The sequence below is a fragment of the Callorhinus ursinus genome, unplaced genomic scaffold, assembly GCF_003265705.2.
Source record: "Callorhinus ursinus isolate GAN/ISIS: 27379988/994484 unplaced genomic scaffold, GSC_fseal_2.0 scaffold11, whole genome shotgun sequence".
Taxonomy (NCBI): domain Eukaryota; kingdom Metazoa; phylum Chordata; class Mammalia; order Carnivora; family Otariidae; genus Callorhinus; species Callorhinus ursinus.
The window spans coordinates 41,881,787-41,905,668 of NW_027397073.1; the positions used below are offsets into that span (position 1 = coordinate 41,881,787).

At 35.7% G+C, this 23,882-nt stretch overlaps 1 long non-coding RNA gene across 1 annotated transcript in view; it reads right to left on the reverse strand.

The window, feature by feature from the left end:
- Positions 1-23,882, reverse strand: part of LOC141373681 (uncharacterized) — a 714,213-nt gene that overhangs the window by 689,711 nt on the left and 620 nt on the right. The window lies entirely within an intron of this gene.

Consider the following 23,882-nt stretch of genomic DNA (forward strand, 5'->3'; position numbering starts at 1 on the left):
TTTTGATGGCTGCATAATATTTCATTGTATATATATACCACTTCTTCTTTATCCATTCATATGTTGATGGACATGTAGGCTCTTTCCATAGTCGGCTATTGTGGACATTGCTTCTATAAACATCGGGGTGCATGTAACCCTTTGGATCACTACATTTGTATCTTTGGGGTAAATACCCAGTAGTGCAGTTGCTGAGTCATACAGTAGCTCTGTTTTCAAATTTTGAGGAACATCCATACTGTTTTCCAGAGTGGCTGCCCCAGCTTGCATTCCCACCAACAGTGTAGGAGGGTTCCCCTTTCTCTGCATCCTCGCCAACATTTTTCATTTCCTGACTTTTTAATTTTAGCCATTCTGACTGGTGTGAGGTGATATCTCATTGAGGTTTTGATTTGGATTTCACTGATTCCAGGTGATGTTGACCACTTTTTCATGTGTCTGTTGGCCATTTGGATGTCTTCTTTGGAAAAATATTTGTTAATGTCTTCTGCCCATTTCTGGATTGGATCATTTGTTCCTTGGGTGTTGAGTTTGGTAAATTCTTTATAGACTTTGGATACTAGCCCTTATTCTGATATGTCATTTGCAAATATCTTCTCCCATTCTTTCGGTTTTCTTTTGGTTTTGTTGACTGTTTCCTTTGCTGTGCAAAAGCTTTTTATCTTGATGAAGTCCCAATAGTTCATTTTTGCCCTCGCTTCCCTGATCTTTGGTGATGTTTCTAGGAAGAAGGTGCTGCGGCTGAGGTAGAAGAGGTTGCTGCCTGTGTTCTCCTTTAGGATTTTGATGGACTCCTGTCTCACATTTAGGTCTTTCAACCATTTGGAGTCTATTTTTGTGTGTGGTGTAAGGAAATGGTCCAGTTTCATTCTTCTGCATGTGGCTGTCCAATTTTCCCAACACCAAATGTTGAAGAGACTGTCTTTTTTCCATTGGACATTCTTTCCTGCTTTGTCGAAGATTAGTTGACCATAGAGTTGAGGGTCCATTTCTGGGCTCTCTATTCTGTTCCATTAATCCATGTGTCTGTTTTTGTGCCAGTACCATACTGTCTTGATGATGACAGCTTTGTAATAGAACTTGAAGTCTGGAATTGTGATGCCGCCAGCTTTGCTTTTCTTTTTCAACATTCCTCTGGCTATTCAGGGTCTTTTCTGGTTCCATACAAATTTTAGTATTATTTGCTCCATTTCTTTGAAAAAAGTGGATGGTATTTTGATAGAGATTGCATTGAATGTGCAGATTTCTCTTGGTAGCATTGACATCCTGACAATATCTTTTCTTCCAATCAATGAGCATGGAACGTTTTTCCATGTCTTTGTGTCTTCCTCAATTTCTTTCCTGAGTATTTTATAGTTTTCTGAGTACAGAGTTTTTGCCTCTTTGGTTAGATTTATTGCTAGGTATTTTATGGTTTTGGGTGCAAATGTAAATGGGATCGACCCCTTAATTTCTCTTTGCTCTGTCTTTTTGGTGTATAGGAATGCCATGGATTTCTCTGTATTGATTTTATATCCTGCCACTTTACTGAATTCCTGTATGAGTTCTAGCAGTTTTGGGGTGGAGTCTTTTGGGTTTTCCACATAAAGTATCATATCATCTGCAAACAGTGAGAGTTTGACTTCTTTGCTGATTCGGATGCCTTTATTTCTTTTTGTTGTCTGATTGCTGTGGCTAGGACTTCTAATACTATTTTGAATAGCAGTCGTGATAGTGGACATCCCTGCCACATTCCTGACCTTAGGGGGAAAGCTCTCAGTTTTTCCCCATTGAGAATGATATTAATTCTCCTTTAAATGTTTCGTAGAATTCCCCTAGGAAGCCATCTGGTCCTGGGCTTTTGTTTGCTGGGAGATTTTTGATTGCTGCTTCAATTTCCTTAGTGGTTATTGGTCTGTTCAGGTGTTCTATTTCTTCCTTGTTCAGTTTGGTAGTTTATACATCTCTAGGAATGCATCCATTTCTTCCAGATTATCTAATTTGCTGGCAAATAGTTGCTCATAATATGTTCTTGTAATTGTTTGTAGTTCTTTGGTGTTGGTTGTGATCTCTCCTCTTTCGTTCATGATTTTGTTGATTTGGGTCCTTTCTCTTTTCTTTTTGATAAGTCTGGCCCGGGGTTTATCAATCTTATTAATTCTTTCATAGAACCAGCTCCTAGTTTCGTTGATCTGTTCTACTATTCTTTTTGTTTCTGTTTCATTGATTTCTGCTCTGATCTTTATTATTTCTCTTCTCCTGCTGGGTTTAGGCATTATTTGATGTGCTTGATCCAGCTCCTTTAGGTGTAGGGTTTGGTTGTGTATTTGAGACCTTTCTTGTTTCTTGAGAAAGACTTGTATTGCTATATACTTTCCTCTTAGGACTGCGTTTGCTGCATCCCAAAGATTTTGAACAGTTGTGTTTTCATTTTCATTTGTTTCCATGATTTTTTTACTTCTTTAATTTCCTGGTTGACCCATTCATTCTTTAGGAGGATGCTCTTTAGCCTCCATGTATTTGAGTTCTTCCTGACTTTCCTCTTGTGATTGAGTTCTAGTTTCAAAGCATTGTGGTCTGAAAATATGCAGGGAATGATTCCAATCTTATGGTAGTGGTTGAGACCTGATTTGTGACCTAGGATGTGATCTATTCTGGAGAATGTTCCATGGGCACTAGAGAAGAATGTGTATTCTGTTACTTTGGGATGGAATGTTCTGAATATATCTATGAAGTCCATATGGTCTAGTGTGTCATTTAAAGTCTTTATTTCCTTATTGATCTTTTGCTTAGATGATCTGTCCATTTAAGTGAGGGGGGTGTTAAATTCTCCCACTATTATTGTATTGTTGTCGATGTGTTTCTTTGCTTTTGTTATTCATTGCCTTATATAATTGGCTGCTCCCATGTTAGGGGCATAGATATTTACAATTGTTAGATCTTCTTGTTGGATAGACCCTTTAAGCAAGATATAGTGTCCTTCCTCATCTCTTATTATAGTCTTTGGTTTAAAATCTAATTTGTCTGATATAAGGATTGCTACCCCAGCTTTCTTTTGGTGTCCATTAGCATGGTAAATGGTTTTCCACCCCCTGACTTTCAATCTGGAGGTGTCTTTGGCTCTAAGATGAGTCTCTTGCAGGCAGCATATCGATGGGTCTTGTTTTTTTTACCAGTCTGATAGCCTGTGTCTTTTGATTGGGGCATTTAGCCCTTTTACATTCAGGCTAACTATTGAAAGATATGAATTTAGTGCCTTTGTATTGCTTGTAAGGTGACTGTTACTGTATGTTGTCTCTGTTCCTTTCTGGTCTATTTTGTTTTTTGGCTCTCTTTTAGCTTAGAGGACCCCTTTCAATATTTCTTGTAGGGCTGGTTTCGTGTTTGCAAGTTCTTTTAGTTTTTGTTTCTCCTGCTTGTCCTGGAAGCTTTTTATCTCTCCTTCTATTTTTATTGACAACCTTATCTGGATATAGTATTCTTGGCTGCATGTTTTTATCATTTAGTGCTCTAAATTTATCATGCCTGTCCTTTCTGGCCTTTCAGGTCTCTATGGCTAGGTCTATTGCCAATCTAATGTTTCTACCATTGTAGGTTACAGACCTCTTGTTTGGAGCTGCTTTCAGGTTTTCTCTTTGTCTCTGAGACTTGTAGGTTTTACTATTAGATATCGGTGTGTTGACCTATTTTTATTGATTTTGAGGGTGTTCTCTGTGCCTACTGGATTTTGATGCCTGTTTTCTTCCCCAAATTAGGGAAGTTCTCTGCTATAATTTGCTCCAATATACCTTCTGCCCCTCTCTCTCTTTCTTCTTCTTCTGGGATCCCAGTTATTGTAATATTGTTTCATCTTATGGTATCACTTATCTCTCGAATTCTGCCCTCGTGATCCAGTAGTTGTTTATCTCTCTTTTTCTCAGCTTGTTTATTCCGCATCATTTGGTCTTCTATATCACTAATTCTCTCTTTTGCCTCATGTATCCTAGCAGTTAGAGCCTCCATTTTTTTTAATCTGTACATTGATTCTTTTTTTTACTTTAAGTTTTTTATTGTTATATTAATCACCATACATTACATCATTAGTTTTTGATGTAGTGTTCCATGATTCATTGTGCATAACACTCAGTGCTCCACGCAGAAGGTGCCCTCTTTAATACCCATCACTACGCTAACCCATTCCTCCACCCCTCTCCCCTCTAGAACCCTCAGTTTGTTTTTCAGAGTCCATCGTCTCTCATTCGTCTCCCCCTTGTTCACCTCCCCCTCCCGATTAACTCCCCTTCATTCTTCCCCTCCTGTTATCTTCTTCTTTTTTTTTTTCTGAACATATATTGCATTATTTGATTCAGAGGTACAGATCTGTGATTCAACAATCTTGCACAATTCACAGCACTTCACCATATAGAGCCTCCATTTTTTATAGCACCTCATTAATGGTCTTTTTGATTTTGACTTGGTTAGATTTTAGTTCTTTTATTTCTCCAGAAAGGGTTTCTCTAGTATCTTCCATGCTTTTTTCAGGTTCAGCTATAATCGTCATTCTGAACTCTAGTTCCTACATCTTACTAATGTCCTTATTGATTAGGTCCCTGGCAGGCGGTACCACCTCTTGTTTTTGTTTGTTTGTTTGTTTGTTTGTTTTGAGGTGAGTTTTTCCATCTTGTCATTTTTTCCAGAGGAGAACATATGAATGAAAACAAAATGCTCACAGGGTAACAATGACCCCAGAAAAATATACACTAGACAAATCAGAAAAGACCTGATACCAGGGGAAAAGACAGTGAAAAAAGAAAAAAAGAAGAAAAAAGAAAAAAAGAATATAATCAACTATGATCAGTCTTGTGCATTGATTAGTACCTCACACTAGATTGGGCGTATTTTGGTCTGTTAGAAGAAAGTGCCCACCAAAATTTTAAAGAAAGAAAAACTTCTATATGTACAAAAATAAGGGTAAATACAATGAAGGGATGGAATATGACTGTAAAGATGAAAATTATAAAAGATTTTGTAAAAGGAATTGATAAGAAGTTGGTTGAAAAAAGAAAGAAGAGAAATTTAAAAAAGGGGGGATAGAATGTGATCAGGCAGGTGACTAGAACAAAACCATACACTAGAGATTTAGGGTATATTTTGGATGTTCAAAGAAACTGTATCCCAAAATTTTAAAGAGAGAACAACTTACATATATATACCAAAAATAAGGTTAACTACAATGTAGGGATAGAATATGACTCTAAAAGTGAAAAATAGAAATGATTTTTAAAAAAGGGATTGATAAGATGTTGCTTGAAAAAGGGAAAAAGAAAAATTTTAAAAAAAGAAAAAAAATTAAAAAAAATAACTTTGAAATACTCAAGAATCCTGGGGAAAAAAGCCATGAATTTTGTGCTGTATTCCCCTAGTGCTGGAGTTCTGCCATTCTCATTGATTGGTAAACTTGGTCTTGGCTGGCTGTTCTTGCTGATCTGGGAGAGGGGTCTGTTGCCAGGATTCTCAAATGTCTTTGCCAGAGGTGGAATTGCCCTGCCCTTGTTGGGGGCAGGCTAAGTCATCTGCTCGGGTTTGCTCTTAGTAGCTTTTTTTCACCTGCAAGCTTTCGGTATAGCTTTGGAGGACAAGAGTGAAAATGGTGGCCTCCCAATCTCCGCCCTGGAGGAGGTGCGAACTTGGGGCCCCACTCCTCATTGCGCCCCCAGAGAAAAGCAGTCAGTCAGTCAGTCCCGTCTCCCCAGTCTATGGCTGCACTCCATGGTCACCCAGCCTGTGACCGAGCATTTCTCTCTCTGGTACATGACCCCATTTGGAGTCTCCAAACCCAGCAGATTCGTGCGGTGCACTCCCACTCTGCTCCTCCAGGGGGAGAAAGAGGAGTCTCTCCAGATCTGCTGCTTGTTGGGTCCCTGCTGGAAGAGCGGTGGCCCGACTGTGCCATGGATCACAGTTTATGGCAACCCCGAGCTGAGAGCCCACTCCTCGGCTCTGTCTTTGCAGCCAGCTTCCCTGTTCTGATACTTTGGAGCTCTTCCATACTCAGGCACCCCTGGTCTTTCTGTGACCCCAAGGGTCCTGAGACTACACTGTCCCAGCGAGAGTTCCACCCCCTACTTAGCCACTGAAGCGAAGTCCCTCAGTGGAGCAGACTTCTAAAAGTTCCGATTTTGTGCTCCGCTGCTCTATTACTTGCCGATAGCCGGCTGACGGAGGCTCCCTCCCCCCGCCATCTATTTTCCCGAATATCTCCTTGGATTCACTTCTCTGCATGTCCTACCTTACAGAAATTGGTCACTTTTCAGTTCAGAGTTGTTGCTATTCTTTTCTTCGATCTCCTGTTTATTTCATAGGTGTTCAGAATGGTTTGATTCCTATCTAGTTGAATTCCTGGTACCAGACAAAATTTAGGTCTCCTACTCCTCCACCATCTTGCTCCTCTGCCCTTTTTAAAACATCAACAACAACATACTAATAAGCTTGTAATACATGCTAGAAATTATCATTTTAATGAGTTAGCTCCCATTACCTCGTTTTTTTAAATGACTAGCACTTCAGGCAACTTTGAATAAGTTGTCCAAATTTCTATAACTAATGAGTTTTAGACACATAATTTTTATTGTAGTCTTTTTAACTGTTAAGAGCTCAGGTTCTTTCTATAGTAAAAACCTGAAAATGTTATATATTTTATACTTATATTAAATAATTTATTAAGTATAATTTGAATTAAAATATAAATTCAAAAATCATATTAACCATTATTTAAATATGTATATTCAGTTGATGTGAGTGAGATATTGTTAGGATATAAAATTTAGAAATCAGAGTCACCTGTGTAAATATGATCTTGGAACCTGTAAGAACTGATGAGTTAACTGAGAGAGAAAATGTTGCAGGATCGTTGAGCACAATGGTCAAGAAAGAATTCTTGAGACATTTTATTGTGTAATTTAGAAAGTTTGTTTAAGTAGCACAGAGCAGGACCTGTGGGCAAAAAGAGCTACACTTTTTGTTGTAAGTATGATTATATGCTTAGTGCTCAAGGGGAAGGAGCCTTGCAGGGAGTATTAGATCATGAATGTCTTTGAATCTCTACTCATAAAACTACTTTCACAAGATTTCTCTGGTGGTTATCATTCAGACTGATAGTATCTATCAGTGTGATTTACAGGCAGTCATGAGACCCTTTAAGAATATAGCAACCAGCACACATTTGATCCTTATTAAAACTATGCAGGCTATAAGGTCAACCTTCTGGGTTAAAAGTGAACATTTTTCTGCTTCTATCCCTCATCAGTAATACCTAAACCTACGTTTCACTATGCCAAATACACCAATTAAGAAGATGAAATAGAGCCAGTAATGCAGTAAGTTTATAAAACTGAATACGTGAAAGCATAAAGTCAATGAGGATAAGAGAAGCACTTTTCTAGAGAAGAAAGTAGTGGTGGTAATTAGTGTGAAATGTTCCAGGTGGGTTAGAAAATTGAAGGCTGAGAGAAGTCCTATTTTTAATTTTCCCAGGATGTAACTCTAGCTTGTAAAGTTGGCTTAGAAACTGCCAAAGCATTCACACACATTCCCATGGATCAGTATCATGAGATCAATTCCATGTTGATATAAGCAAGTTGAGAATATAGCAGAATTGATACGGATGTTTTGTTGATCTAGTCAACTGCTACATAATCTTTAACTACATTTAGTCCATTTTCTTTTTTTTTTTATTAAGTCCATTTTATAGACTGGGTTACAGATTAGTTATGCATTTGGAATAAATTAGCTTAACAAATATTTATTGAGACACCTGGGTGGCTCAGTCGGTTAAGTGTCTGCCTTCAGCTCAGGTCATGATCCCAGGGTCCTGGGATCAAGTTCTGCATCAGGCTCCTGCTCAGAAGGGAGCTTGCTTCTTCCTCTGCCTGTAGCTCCCTCTGCTTGTGCTCTCTCTCTCTCTCTCAAATAAACTCTTAAAAACACAAATATTTATTGAGTGACTACTATGTCTCAGATACTAAAAAGATATATTGGTGTGTGAGATGAAAAAACTTCCTGTTCTCATGGAGCTGAAATTGTAGTGGTGGAGAATTCAATAGAAAAATAAATATTGTATTTTGAAAAATGCTATTTTAAAAAATAATAAACAAGAAAACAAAAAAGACACAGAGTGACTGGTGATGTTATATGTTAGGTAGTTTCTGTCTGAAAAGAAATTAAGACATGAAGGAGAGATTCAGTGTGTCTGCATTCTCTAAGAAGCAGATGTTCTGATGATCTTAAATTTTTAAGAATGTTCTTAGAGAAAATCTGTGAAAAATTGGGACAAATCTGGATAAGTCTGGAAAAGCCCTAGGACTGCCTTACAGGTATGATCCTGAGTCAAAGAGAGAGGAAGGGACAGTTGAAAGTGAAATTGTTCTGCTCTCCTTGCAACCTAAGAAAAGTTTGGCCAGGCTAAGTGGAGTCCTAGAACCAAAGTCATTCATCAGATGATTACTGTGCCTCCTAGGGAGGAGTCTGCCTTAGTGTCATTACCATGTCCATCTTTTGACCAGGACCTGCCTGTGGGAAGTATGGACTTTGGTGGAAACCCAGAGATGGATTTCAGGGAACAGTAGCTGAGGCCAATATAAATTTAATTCTCCATAGTTGGCTATCTGACAGATGAATTTTCATGGTTGCCCCCAAAAGCCAGCCAGGAGATGGAATTTCTTGGTAGAAAGGATACATGGCATTGAAGTGGAAAAGGATGATAATATATTAGGAACATAGAGAAGGCTGGCAGGACCAAACAGTAGTATGTGAGAGGAAGTCTGTAATGATACGATGACAGGAAAAGTAGGCTGGATTCATATTCCACAGGACATTCCAGACCACAATAAAAAGCTTTGATTTTTAAAGAAGGAATTATAGAATTTTAATGAAGGGAGTATCATTATTCTGTCAATACTACTAGATAGTTCTGACTCCTGTGTAGAGAAAAGATTAGATGTGGACAAACTCAAAACAGGGAGACCAAAGAGTGTACTGCCTTGAGAGAAAGGTGGATTGGACTGCAAAACAGCACTGGAGGTGAAGAGAGTAGTTGTATTAGCAGTACAGTTTAAAGATGGAGACTGTAGAATTTACTATGGGGTTAGGTACGGGGTTTCAAGGAAAGAGAGAAATAAAGACTGATTCCTGACTTTATTCGTGGGCTCTGTAACTTAATATGGGGAAGAAATAAAGGTGTACAGATTTTTTGTTACAGTTATTTTTTTTTCCTGATTGTAAACCTTTGTTTATTGTAGTAAACTTAGAGGACCAATAAGTTTAAGAAGAAATTGAATACTGCTCATCTTCTATATACAGTGGCAGCTTTTTTGGAAACTATTTTAAATTTATTTCCAGATACCGTGTGCATGTACTACATGGTTAAGATTATGCAGTAAACCCAATATTATTATTCCTACCTTCTATATAATATGAAGACATTTTGATTGATACATGATATTCTAACATATATGCAAAAAATTGGCATAACCTTTCTCTCATATGTAGACATTTAGGTTATTTTTTTCTATATTAATATTATGTTAACATCTTTAGGAATCATATTTTTTGAATTTCAAATTGATGTTGAAATATATCCAATTTAGATAACGAATATTTACAAAGCTTTTCACAGCCTTTCATGATGCTGTCAGAATTGAATGAAAATACTCATGTCATAATACTCTTACCAGCATTGTATGTACCCATTTGATAATCTTTTGTAATCACATTAGAATGAATGTGGTGAAACTGCCTTTATTTATTTATTTTTTGATTTTATTTGTTTATTTGACAGAGAGAGAGAGAGAGAGAGAGCACAAGCAGGGGGAGAGGCAGGCAGAGGGAGAGGGAGAAGCAGGCTCTCCACAAATCAGGGAGCTGGATGTGGGGCTAGATCTCAGGGCCCTGAGATCATGACCTGAGCTGAAGGCAGATGCTTAACTGTCTGAGCCACTCAGGCACCCTTGAAACTGCCTTTAAAAGTATCCTTCATCTAGAATTATATCCCATTTTTTAATGACTCATTTTTGTTTCCTCTAAGAGCATACAAGTGTTTTCCCAAAATGCAAGAATAAAAGCTATCTAAACACGGAAAATATACATTTTAAGATAAATCTACTTTTAGGCTGATAGATATTGTTACTTATCTTGATTTTTTACCTTGGACAAAGTGTCTTAAATGAGATTTTACCTCCTAGATAATATGGTCTGTTTTATATCATTTCCTTTTATAACTCTAATGATTAAACTGTTTAGAGCAGTATGAATTTTTTTGATCCTGTGGTTATAACCACATAGCCTTGCTAGTCCCCCAAAGTACACTATTGACACAATGAAGAACAATTACACTAAGTCAATGACATTCTGCTGGATAACTTAGGATTTCTTTGATAATTTCACTTAGCTGTAGTTCTTGCTGAATACACATGTACAAAATATGTAAGATCTCTACCTAAGACAGAATCACATACTCTATGTCTAGATTCAAAAAAGTATCTATGCAATACTGTCAGTGTCTTCCATTGTCAAGAGATTTAGTGAATTTGAGCTTAGCCTTGTCAATCTGAGCTTGACTGGCCCAGCAAATCCAGAAAAATTTATGCTTGTTTGACAAACGCTTGTCACTAAAATCTTCCAATTAATCATGCCATTTCCTTTGAGACATGTATTTAAATAAAATAATAAACTATTATTAAAGCATAAGACATGCTTGCTACATACCTATAAGATTTTACTTGTAAAAAGATTGAAGCATTTGCCCATATTATTGCCTCCTGAAATTGTTCACACACTGACCATCAATTTGTACTTCTCCATGGCATATTTCACTAGATTATTTTGAAGAATTCATTAGGGGGATATATAATCCCATTTAACAAATGAGAACATTGAAGATCAATGATTTTTTCATAACACAATAAGGAAGAGAGAAAATATTTGACTTCAGATGTAGAACCCATTTTTTAAAATAAATCACATTTTAACAAAGAATATTTCTAAAAATTTATTTCTTGCCAATGTAAACTTTTATATACTAACATGATAATATGTTGTGTTATGGCCTAACCTGATTTAGAGTCTTGAAATACAGAAGACAAAAATACATCAGATTGATATAAATAAATATAAATGAGAGAAGAAATTTTATATAATTAAAAAATAATAAGAAGCAATGGGTAATGAAAACACACAAGAATAAGTTGCTTATATTTGGACAATTTATGAAACTTTTCTATCATTTATCAGTTGTGTGTAATTTTAAATGTTTGATTTTTACTTTATTGATCTAGGAAGAATGGATTAGAAATAGATTTTGATAGACATCCTATATATGTTATTATTGCAATTAATTTAAAATCATGCTTTTTAGATGATTATTATTTATTCAAAAAATACATGTGATCATCGCTAAATAGCCCAAACAGAAAAGTCATTATTTTCATGCAGAATAGAAAAATATGTGATGTTTTGGTAAATTTTCCAGAGTGGAATCATGAAAATATATTCACTAAAAAAATAGAGAAATAATAATATTTATATTAACGGAACATGTTAATCAGTTAACATCAGAGTTGCTTAAAATATGAAAATAAAGTAATTTTGGCATATCTTAAATATTTTGTTTGTAGTATAAAATATTTAAGAACAATGCAAATACTTATGTACCAACGAGCTAAAGAAGTATAACAAAATGCTCCACAAAAATCTTCTTTGTGACTTGTATTTTTCTCTTAGAGTGTTTTTTGATACTTTTTCTTATTTTTAATCTAATTCAATTTATCTACATTTTCTTAAATATATTTCCTTAATGTATCTAAAGACTTATCTACTCTAAAATAACATTCTTATTTAATCATTTCTAATTTTTTTATTATATTCAGTTAGCCAACATATAGTCCCTCATTAGTTTCTGATGTAGTGTTCAATAATTCATTAGTTGTGTATAATACCGTGTGCTCACACAACACGTGCCTTTCTTAATACTTATCACCTGGCTACCCCATTGTGAAGATCTATTTTTCACTTTTGTGTGATTCATTAGAAATGTATTTTATAGTGTAAAATAAGATAAAATTTTCCATACAATAGTTTCCCAATAATAATTAAATGAGACATACATTTCCAACAGAACTCAGATGCCTTTTTTGCCCATGTATATGTCTCTATTTTTTCTATTCTTTAGTTTCATTGGTTGATTTAGTATCTCTATGCAAATGTTATACTGTCTTAATAGGGTATGGTAATACTTTTTTAATTTTACTAGAAAATACTTCCATATTTTATTCTCCCTTTAGTGCCTTCGCTGTTCTTGGTCTTTTGTCCTGCTGCATATGTTTTAGAGGAAATTAGCTTTGCAACTTATAAAAAAAATATAAAACATCATGGACAACTTGGGTTATCCCAAGAAAGAAAACTAGTTTTAGTATTAGAAGTTATTTATATAATTCATCATATTAACAGTTTGAGGTATAAATGATTGCCTTATTTTATCCTGTGTTTCCTCCTTTCTTTGGGTCATTTTAAGTTTTCTTTGCTGCAGCACATGTAGCAATTGCATAAATCATACATTTAAGAAAATATTTATGATAGTAATTCTGACCAGTTTCTTTTTTTATAATCTCTATGGCTTAACTTTTCTGGGAAAAAATGTCTACTTTTTTTATGGTCTTCCTGGACTCCCTTTGCTTTAATCATACCACTTTTCTGCTGTGAGGATTCAGAAACTGTGTTATAATGTTTCTAAACTAATTAAAACTAATTAGCTTCACTCATGGTCAATGTTAAAGTTATTAGATAAATCCAGCCCTGAACTTTTAAACCTGCATTCTTTTAATAAAAATTCCTTTTATAGATCTGCCATCTGTTATTTGTATTAGAGCAATTTAAATTATCAGAACCTTCAAATTTTTCTCTGCAAAATGTAGCAATACTAATACTAATAATAATAGTGAAAAATAACTGGCATAATGCCTGACACAGAGTAGGTATGAGAAAACTATTGATTAAATAAGAATGTTACAGTAATTATGACCAGCATTATAATAGCTCATACTATAAAGACCCTTTCAATGTTGTAAGAACCATTTTGTGAATTCCTTTATCTCTGTAAAACCTTATGTGATAGAGCAAAACCAGCATTATGTTATAGTTGACACTTGACCCAGTCAAGTTTGAATATTGGCTTTATGGCTTAATATCTTTATAATTTTGGAAAATTACTTAACTTCTCTGTGTCTTAGTTTCCTTATAGGTAAAATGGTGCTGATAGAGTTAATAGGATGATTAATGTGAGCTTTAAAAGCAATGCCTGTAACATAATGGGTTGTATTGTTTCCTAAAAGATATGTGTTAGCTATGCTGTACACCTGAAAGTAATGTAACATTGTGTGTCAACCATACTAAAAAAAGATACATGTTAATATTTTACAGTTGAGAAAACTAAGACACAGAGAGAATAGTTAAATTGCTCATGGTCATTATAATTAGTATTAGGTGGCACATATTAGATTCTTCCATAATTTAAGATTATCTATGATGCTCTCATTTCTTAAGATTATCTATGATACTTGTACCTAACAAAAAGAGGGATTTGGGTGCCTGGGAGGCTCAGGTGGTTAAGCAACTGCCTTCGGCCCAAGTCATGATCCTGGAGTCCCGGGATCGAGTCCCGCATCGGGCTCCCTGCTCAGCAGGGAGTCCGCTTCTCCCTCTGACCCTCTTCCCTCTCATGCCCTCTATCTCTCATTCTCTCCCTCTCAAATAAATAAATAAAATCTTTTAAAAAAAGAGGGATTTAAGTTTTGAGGTTGTTGTTTACAGTTTACAAAATACATATAATAACCATGGCTAATAAAATATGGAAACCTGATAGTGAGATTAATGAATCATGGGAACACTATACAAATATATTTCTGTCAGTGAGCAAAATAGCTTTGTGACATTTCAATGGAAAGAAAAGAAAAGGCAAGGTAAAACAATTCATTTTCAATTACTTTTAAGCATATACAAACCCAGTCAAAAGAAGTACCTTGATCTCTTTTTTATTATTATGTTATGTTAATCACCATACATTACATCATTAGTTTTTGATGTAGTGTTCCATGAATCATTGTTTGCATATAACACCCAGTGCTCCATGCAGAATGTGCCCTCTTAAGAAGTACTTTGAAACTTTTAAACATTGTAACAACACCCTATTTACCTGGATCTGCTTCAGCATTGTATCCTCTTACAACTCAGTGAAAGGTGATTGAAAAATAAAGATTTTTTAGCAAAGTTGGAGATAGGATTTGAAAAATAAAAACTGATATTTGAAGAGAAAATATTAAATGTACAAAGTCAAAGAAAAAATCTGAGTTACTATCAAGTGAAAATGGGAGAGCCAGGTGTATATAACAGAGAAAGGACACACTCCTTTCTGTTATATGTAGAAGAAATGGATTTAGATCAGCAAACATGAGGTTTTTGAATAGAAGGGGAGAGAGGGAAAATAGGAGTTCACTTATATTTTTTTGGCTTGTAAATGTTATTGGTCAGTTATAGAAACAGGTTTATGAACAGATTAAAAACAGATACTTCAGAAAGATGTTGCAATTTGAATATTAAACTACTTAAGTTGAATCTATGATTTTTGTATAGTCTCCATTAAAAAAGGACTTTAATAATAGAATAATATTCTGAGTTACTTCACATGGGAAGCCATTTAGTATTTCTCTTTAGTTTTTTCAAAGCTCTTGATTTAACAGAGTAAACAAGGTTTAAGTACAAACCTAAAGGACAGCTTAATCTTACAATCATTTCCCCTTATGCTGCAGGCTTCCATTTTAGCTTTATTCATTACAGCCCTAAAGCTTCTGCTTTCTAAATGTGTAGGTTAGAGAAAGTACCTTGGAGCTCACCTGCTCAAGATTAATAGTATCACTCCAAGAAGATTAGAGCTATTACTCTTCCTGACCTGATCCAAATGGTACAAATGGGATTTTAAGGATGATGTCTGTTCAGAGATCTAACGGAGTGATGAGGTGGAGGGGATAGCCACCCTCAGGAATCAGGGAAGATAGACTGTCGGGGTTGTACAGATGATAAACCATTAGCTTTAGCTATTACCCAAAGAAAAGATTATGGCTATAAATAAATTCATCCAGGCCTTTAATACAATAGACAGGCAGACCAATGGATGGACAGGCCAGGAACATAACTATTATTTAAAAAGAAAGCCTTAGGGTAAGATCTTATTTCAGAAGCAGAATTGTAAGTAATACCAGATAGGAAAAAAGTGTGTGTGTGTGTGTGTGTGTGTGTGTGTGTGTGTGTGTGTGTGATTTAACTTAAAATCTTAGAAATGGCAGTTTAGAATTTAAAAAAATCATTTTTCAGAAATTATCTGTTCTTGCCCTACTTTTAGGTTATTGTGGTTTTGACTAAAAATTAGGGTTTTCCACTTGTACAATTAAAACTCCCTTGTGATTGACTCAATGAAGCATTCAAAAATATGTAAATCTATTCACCTTACAGAACAACTGCATGAAATTACAAACACACACACACACACACACACACACACACACACATTTTCATGATACTCTGCATGGGTATCTATCTTCAGTGATTGAACTTATACTCATCTAAAATCTCTTCACATCCTCTTCATCATTATGGATTCCTTCATGACTTTTTTGGGCACATCTTCTTGATCCCCTAAAAAGTACATCAATCTCCCTATTATTTGCTCTCACAGCACCATCCTCTTTGCAGAAAATATCATGGTTGCTCTCTTCAAGCTGGATTTTACAAAACACTCAAGAATATATTATAGGAAGAATCTTCTAATGTATTACAGATTTTAATTCTGTTACTTATTGGTTTACTGTCTCTTTGCCCCCACTAAAATACAAACTCATGAGTTATAACTCCAGAATGTAGAACAACACCTGAAATTTGGTATGTGATTGATGCATATTTATTAAATGAATTACTGAATTGTATAATTGATAGTCAATTGCCCATTTGTCAAACATTAAAGAAAAATCGGTTATGGAGCTAATAAAGGAGAGACAGAATTCAATAAAACTTTCTGCTTTTTAGATCAAATGGTTGACAGATGATGCTAGTCATAAAAAAGAGGGCACAAAAAGGAAGGTAACTATTGAGGAAGGAGAGAGCTAATGAGAACACTGTTTGATATATTGACTTTGAGGTATGTCTGAGATGTTTTATAGAGAGATTTCCAATAGGATTTTAGAAAGGAACAGCTCAAGCTCAAGGCATGACTGATTTAGAAAGGAAGATTTAAGCATCATCAACATGTGGGAGGAGGTCATTGAGCACATGCGAACACCAGCTGAGAGTGGTAGAAGCTGAAATAGATAAAAACCATGGACAGAATTTGACAGACACCCATTATTTCAGTAGTCAGCAAAGAGAAGTGGACAGAAGTTGAATGTGAGGTATTAGTTTCTAAAAACATGACAGATTTCTTTGATTTAGTTGTACTCATTTTCTCAGTCTTAATTTCTAATTGTCATCCATCACAATACTCACAATATCATAGCTGTCATTTTTTTAATTTCTGCAAGTATTGATGCAAAGAAAAGGGATGTAGGTGGATGGTGAAGTATGCATATTGTTGCTGGCTAATTTATTACCTTCTGAAACTTTTCATTCTGTCCTGAAGTTTCAAATTTTTTATTATATTGGTGTTGATAAATAAATATTTCCCTTAGAAGTCTTCAGACAACAATTTGAATGTAAATATGAAGAATGGTAGTATGGTATTTTTTATTTTATAACTATGCAAATATATGAAAATTATTATATGAGTGTGTTATTTTCTATTAACTAAAACTTCAATTTTTATGTGATTAAATAGAAAGCATAGATTGATAAGGAGATATTCTGTAACTATTTGAAGATTTTTCTTTGTCTATTAATGCTTTCTGAAATCTGGATTCAATGATTCAGGATATGACCCAAAATAAGTGAGTACAACATCAAATAATATTGGGAAATTTTATTATTCATCAAAATTATAAAGATATTAATTCATTTTCTGTTGATATTTCCTGCTACCTTTAGAAAATATTTTTAAGGCATCTGTCTTTTAAATTCAGTTCATGTTTTATTCCTAAGTTGTGTGTGTTTTCATGGCATGCATGTACATTTTTATAAACTATATTCAAACAAAATAATTACACATTGGCAAGACATATGACAATAGCAGAAAATGAAGGAAGTAAACAAATGAAATAAAAATATTATAGTAGAGCTCCTTCATTTGGGCAAATGTGACATAAATCTTACAGAATTGAATCATAAGAAACTAAACTTGAGGGATGCCTGGGTGGCTCAGTCAGTTAAGTGTCTGACTCTTGATTTTGACTCAGGTCATGATCTCAGAGTCATGAGATCCAGCCCTACATAGGACTCCACACTCAGCACAGAGTCTGCTTGTCCCTCTCCCTCTGCTCCTCCCCCTGCTCACACATGTGCTCTCTCTCTTTCTCTCTCTCAAATAAAAAAAAAATCTTAAAAAAAGATAGGGTGCCTGGGTGGCTCAGTTGGTTAAGCATCTGCCTTTCACTTGGGTCATGATCTCAGGGTCCTGAGATAGAGCCCAGCAACATCAGGCTACTTGCTCAGTGGGGAGCCTGCTTCTCTCTTTCCCTCTGCCCCTCCCCCAGCTTGTGCTTGCATGCTCTCTCTCTCTCAAGTAAATAAAAAATCTTAAAGAAACAAATTAAAAATTTAAAAAAAAGAAATTAAACTGGATTAAAACATGTCTTCATTTGATCTAATATTCTGTCAACTCTGATTGTAGACAGTTCTCAGGTAACTCAAAGGCCCAAGCCTAATCCAAAGTAGAAGATTTTCAAAAAGTTAGCTACAATGTCAAAGTCCTATACAAGAATATAATAATGTCTTGAAAATCGTGTACTATTTAAATGTTGCCTTCTAAAAATAATGCTACTGGGTCTCTGTTAGAAAGTAAATTTCTCATGAAATAGAAGAGATTATAAAGTTCAACACAATAGAGTTGAACTTAGAAGAATGTGTTAGTGTCAGTCATTGATTTCCACTGTAGAGATCAAGAAACTGGGGCAGATAGCATACTGGCTTCCAATACCCTAGAGAGGTAGCCTGCATGACTGGGGAAACATTTTTGTACCTTATCAATCCTGTCAACTTCTATTAGGAGACAGCTTCTTTACTTAACTCTGGTAGAACTAATTACTCCGCATACTGTATAATTTTCACTTTATACTTATGAACTCTTACTGAATACCTGGTGGGCATGAGGCACTATATTTGTAACATTAGTATATACTATATAACTTGATTCTTATTATAAATTTGTAAAGGGATTACTACCCACACTATAAATAAGAAAATAGAGGCATAAAGAGAAAGAGGCTTGAAGATCAAATCACAGAGCTTGCAGGACAAATTTGAACGAAGTTCTTCTGATACTTTGCCTTGTGATATTCATGTTGTTTTGTTATTGTTTATATGTTTGTTGGCATTCACTGGTAGAGGAGGCCTATTCTGGAAGTCCTGATAGAGTATAGAGTTAGGATATCAAGGAATATTTTATTGATATTTTTCTTTGTCATTTTCTGATCACTTTACCTAATATCTAATAAAAAGTATGGTGACAAGGTAAATATTTTGCTGTACCTTTCTCTTATATTGATACCTTGCATCTGTTTGTATTTTGTATTTTTCATCTACTTCATTATGGACATAAATAGAAGTTCTAATTGATATTATTAGGGGAGAATTGCCATTCATTAATTTATTCATTCACTCAACAGCCTTATGTAAAGCAAATAATATGGGTCAAGTTTTTGGCAGAAGTAAGAGTTAAATAGTCATAAGAAGAATGCACTGGCTTTGATAGTGTCTACTGCAGAAAGACAGGTATCAAATAATCACAGAATTAAATATAAACTTATAACCATGGTAAGTTCTAAAAAGGATATGAAGTAGTGAGAACAAATAATGAAAGTCTGCATACTTTTTCAAGGATTAGTAATGCTTTCCTGAAGAAGGATGGAGAACATAAATAATGATGAGAAGAAGTGAAGAAGTTTTTGATGAGTAAAATTAAATAAAAAGGGAGAGGAAGAGGGAATATTTCAAAGTATATCAGCTTATGAAAGGATTTCATCTTGGATGGTGGCAGGGGCATTCTGTACACTAAGAACTGAAAAAACATCCATGTGATGATCTGCATGGAAGATGAGGAGAAGTAGACCATAATATGATCTTTGACAGGCAGGTAGAGGTGGTAACTGCATAATATAGTTCAGGATCATGGAATTCATTATGAAAAATATTAAACAAGATGTTGAAAATTTTAGTCTGTTTTATTTTGTTTTCACTTACTCTACTGTGAGGACAATGGATTTAATGGGGGTCAGCATGGATAAGGGTAGTACAGTTAAAAATATATTGACTTAATGATGGTAATCCTGGTTATGTTGGCATTAAATCAAAAACTGTGAAAGGTATGTTACTCTTCCTGTAAGCTAACAAGTTAGCCTGCACATTTCTGACAGATGACATGAGGCTTCCAGGACCAGACAGGCATGCAGTTTATTACTCATGGCAAAATGCAGTAGCTAGAACAATACCTTTGTGTGGACTCCCCAAGCCTCAAGCCCCATGGGGCAACATGATGAGAGCCAGATACTACCCTAAATGTGCAGTAGGTTGCATGTAGCCCAGAAGAGAAAACCTGAACTTAGAAGACTCAGAGTTTCTATAGGACAGCTAGCACTTCTATCCATCCTTCTCTTCAGAGAAATTACATATTAAGCATATCTCTTCCAGCGAAAAGGAGGAAGTTTCTTTAAATCTTTTCCTTTGGAAAGTAAGCAAATGTTTCTAGGGAGAGAAGAATAAGGTCTCATGGCTCAAAATATTCCCATTGTTTCTGTCTTTAGGGAGATACTACTTTTAACATCAAAAGCTGCCTGTTTTGCAGTTATTCTTTTGGTATATTTTACTCAGAAGATTTGCAAAAGTGCCAGAATTATGAAGAATTCTCTCCTAACAGTATTAGATAAAGAGATTTATATAAGTGAGAGCTAATTTTAGTAAACTCAAATAATGTAGACCTCTAAGAAAGAGCAAAACAGACATCGATGACTTATGTTATATAAAAGTATAGTACAGACCATGAGTATATCCTCAGATAATTATTAGTTGCCTGAAAATAGAGTTTGTTTCATTTATCTGTTACAGCATAACAAACCCAAAATTTAGTGGGCTAAACAACTTATTACCTTTGCTTGGGATTTTTAAAGTCAGAAATTCAGGAAGGCTCAGCTATGAGTATCCCACTGGCAGTTTCTCAATGAGAAGAATAACACAGAATGTGTTGCCGTCTTTAATCTAGTGCATTGTTTATTTTAAAAATAATAATTCTGTGAAGAAGAGTGTATTAATTTTCTATTGCTACCATAACAAATCTCACAAATTTAGCAGTATAAACCACATGCACTTATTATCTCACTGTTCTGTAAGTCAAACTTCTAGACAGGCTCTATCAGAACTATGCTACATCTTACAAGGCCAAAATCAAGGTGTCAGTTGGCCTGAATTCTTATTTGGAGGCTCTAGGGGAGAAGGGTACATTTCCTTCTTACGCCTTCCAGTGTCCCTATGCTAGCAAAGGCACTTGGAATCTCCAACTTTCCCATCTGCTGAGTCTCTCTCACTTTGTCTCCTGTTCTCACCTGAGAGTAAGCTCTACTTTTATGGGTTTCTGTGATTACACTGGGCCTACCCAGATAATCCAGGATCATCTCCCTATTTTAAGGTCAACTGATTAGTAACTGTACTAAAATGAATTGTATCGCTCCAAATGTCATGTCCACCCAGACCTTCAGAATGTGACCTTATTTGGAAATAAGGCTTTTGCAGACATAATTAGTAAAGTTAAAAGGAGGTCATACTGAATTAGGGTGGGCTCTAATTCCAGTATAACTGGTGGGGAAGAGTGGAGGAGATACAGAAGCAGACAGACATAAAGAGGAGAAGGTTGTGTGATAATGAAGGCAGAAATTGGATGAATATAGCTGCAAGCCAAAGAATACCAAGGATTGCCAGGAACCACCAGAACCTAGGAAGAGACAAGAAAGGATTCTTCTCTAGAGACTTTCGGAGGCTGCAGGTTTCTGCCAAAATCTTTACTTCAGACTTCTAGCTTCCAGAAGTCCGAGAGAATAAATTTTTATTGTTTTAAGTTACCAAGTTTATTATAATTTGTCACACCAACCCTAGGAAACTAATACAATAATCTGAGTTACATCTGCAGTCCCATTTACCATATATTACATAATTTTCCAAATCATCAAGTTCTGGGTCATTTTTGTTTAGCAGATTTTCCCTCAATTTATCCCCCCCCATTTTACTATATGCAGTATATTCAACATTTTGAAAATCATATTCATTACTTACAAGGTCTGCTTTTCATATAACTCCAGGGCACAATTTGCTAAGCATTCTGAATCTTTATAACAAGGATCCTGTTTCCTATTATTTCCAGTAGCATTTTCTTCACTTTCTTCTGAGCTTTCCCTAGCAACACTTTAGTCAACATATTTCTTTTTTACAGTCTGTTCAGGGCAATCTAGGCTTTTACTATTATGCTTCTCAAAATTCCCCCAGCTTACTCCCACTCTCCCACTCCAAAGCCACTTCCATATTTTTAGGTACTTGTTACAGGAACACACATCATTTCAATGTAGCTGGATTCCTCACATGCAGGCTCATTTCCTACAGAGAGAAGTCCTCAATGGGAAGAGTAGCCAAGAATTGGCATCTTTAGTTTACTACTGTGTTTATTTAAACAAAAACAAAAAGCTGATAACTTGTGGAAAAGAGTGGTTAGGCTGCCTAAGAAAGCAAATTTTCAATAACTGTTAAAATCATTTTATCAATCTCCTTTTGTTTGAACTAAGATCAACATTTTTAAATACTTGCTTATTAAAGCAAGCTGAATGGTATCTTTATTTGGAAATTTGTTAATACATCATTTGTTATCAACCTCAGTTAACATGAATTAAACCACATATTTTAAAACAAAAGCTGTGACTTAAACTTGTGTGGAACTAATTCAGATTATATTTACTTCAATTATTTAAAATTAGTGAATACCACTTTTTGCTCATGTAGGTTTGCTCTCTCTCATCTCATTGAAATTTAGCAAAAGATCTCAAAAATAACTTTAAAAAACCAAGTTAATTATTTAGAATTTGTACTCAAAATAAGAGAATGATAAATAAGCAATAATAATTTAAGGATTTCACAGAGATGACTGAAGGAAGAAGATTAAATGATATCCAAAGGAAAACATGATGAAATATGATATTATTTAACCTCTTCTGCTTTCAGTAAGAAGGAACCAAAGGATCAGGTTTTCTGTTCGAGTGACAATTCAGTCATGTTTCATTTCCCAGGAAAAAATGAATTCAGAACCTGAGGCCTGAAATCAAGCATTTATGAAAGTGCAATTGGACCCTAATTTAAAAACTCAAAAGATAAAGTCCTTGGTATTCTTTAGTGGTAATTCTTGAGAAAGCTACTTTTATTCTGGGAGAATTAAAAACCTTAAAGCAGTGTTTCTGAAAGTGACATCAGCTAAATGTCCAGGTCTGTAAACATCACGAGGTTAGAAGGTGCCTTGTACACACATGTATCACAGTGCCTGGTACTTAATGGGTGTTCAACACAAGTAGATATTAAATAAATTCATTCTAAATCACAAAAAATTAAAATAAATTAAAAAATAAAGATTGAAAACAATTAAGTGGATCAATAATAGTTGAAAAATACCACATTTTTTTAAAACAGTGGGCTTAAATATATTTGTTCTTTCTTGCCAAATTAAAATTTACTGTAGATGTCATAAGATGACTTTAATAATTATCTTTAAAATGAGATCTTTTTATAAACCTCCACATGGAAATAAGAGAACTAGAGAAAAGTAGGAATTTGTTAGAAGTCTTAAAGAAATGTTCTGGAGGAGGAGCAAGATGGCGGAGGACTAGGAGACCTAAATTTCATCTGGTCCCAGGAATTCAGCTAGATAGGGATCAAACCATTCTGAACACCTACAAACTCAATAGGAGATTGAAGAAACTAGCAGCAACTCTCTGAACAGAAAAGTGACCACTGGCAAGTGATAGACCAGCAGAGCACAAAATCAGAACTTTTAGAAGTCAGCTCCGCTGAGGGACGTTGCTCCAGTGGCTAAGCGGGGGCGAAACCCTCGCGGGACAGTGTGGTCTCAGGACCCTTGGGGTCACAGAAAGACCGAGGGTGCCTGAGTGTGGCAGAGCTCCCAGGGATCGGAGCAGGGAAGCCAGCTGAAGAGACGGAGCCAGGAGTGGGCTGTCAGGTCGGGGTTGCTGTCAGATCCACGGGAAGTCAGGCCTCTGCTCTTCCAGCAGGGACCCAAAAAGCGGCATATCTGGGGAGACTCCCCTTCCTCCCCAGGGAGGAGTGGTGCGGGAGCACACTGCAGGAATCTGCTGGGTTTGGAGACTCCAAACGGGGTCATGTGCCAGAGATAGAAATGCTGGGTCACAGGCCAGGTGAGGAGGGAGTGAGGCCAGAGTCCAGGGAGACGGGAGTGATTGACTGCTTATCTCTGGGGGCTCACTGAGGAGTGGGGCCCTGAGTTCTCGGCTCCTCTAAGGTGGAGATTAGGAGGCCACCGTTTTTACTGTCATCCTCCAAAGCTGTACAGAAAGCTGGCAGGGAACAAAAGCTCCTGAGAGCAAACCCGAGCAGATTACTGAGCCCAGACCCGGCAAGTGTGGGGCAATTCCGCCTCTGGCAAAGACATTTGGGAACCACGGCAACAGGCCCCCCTC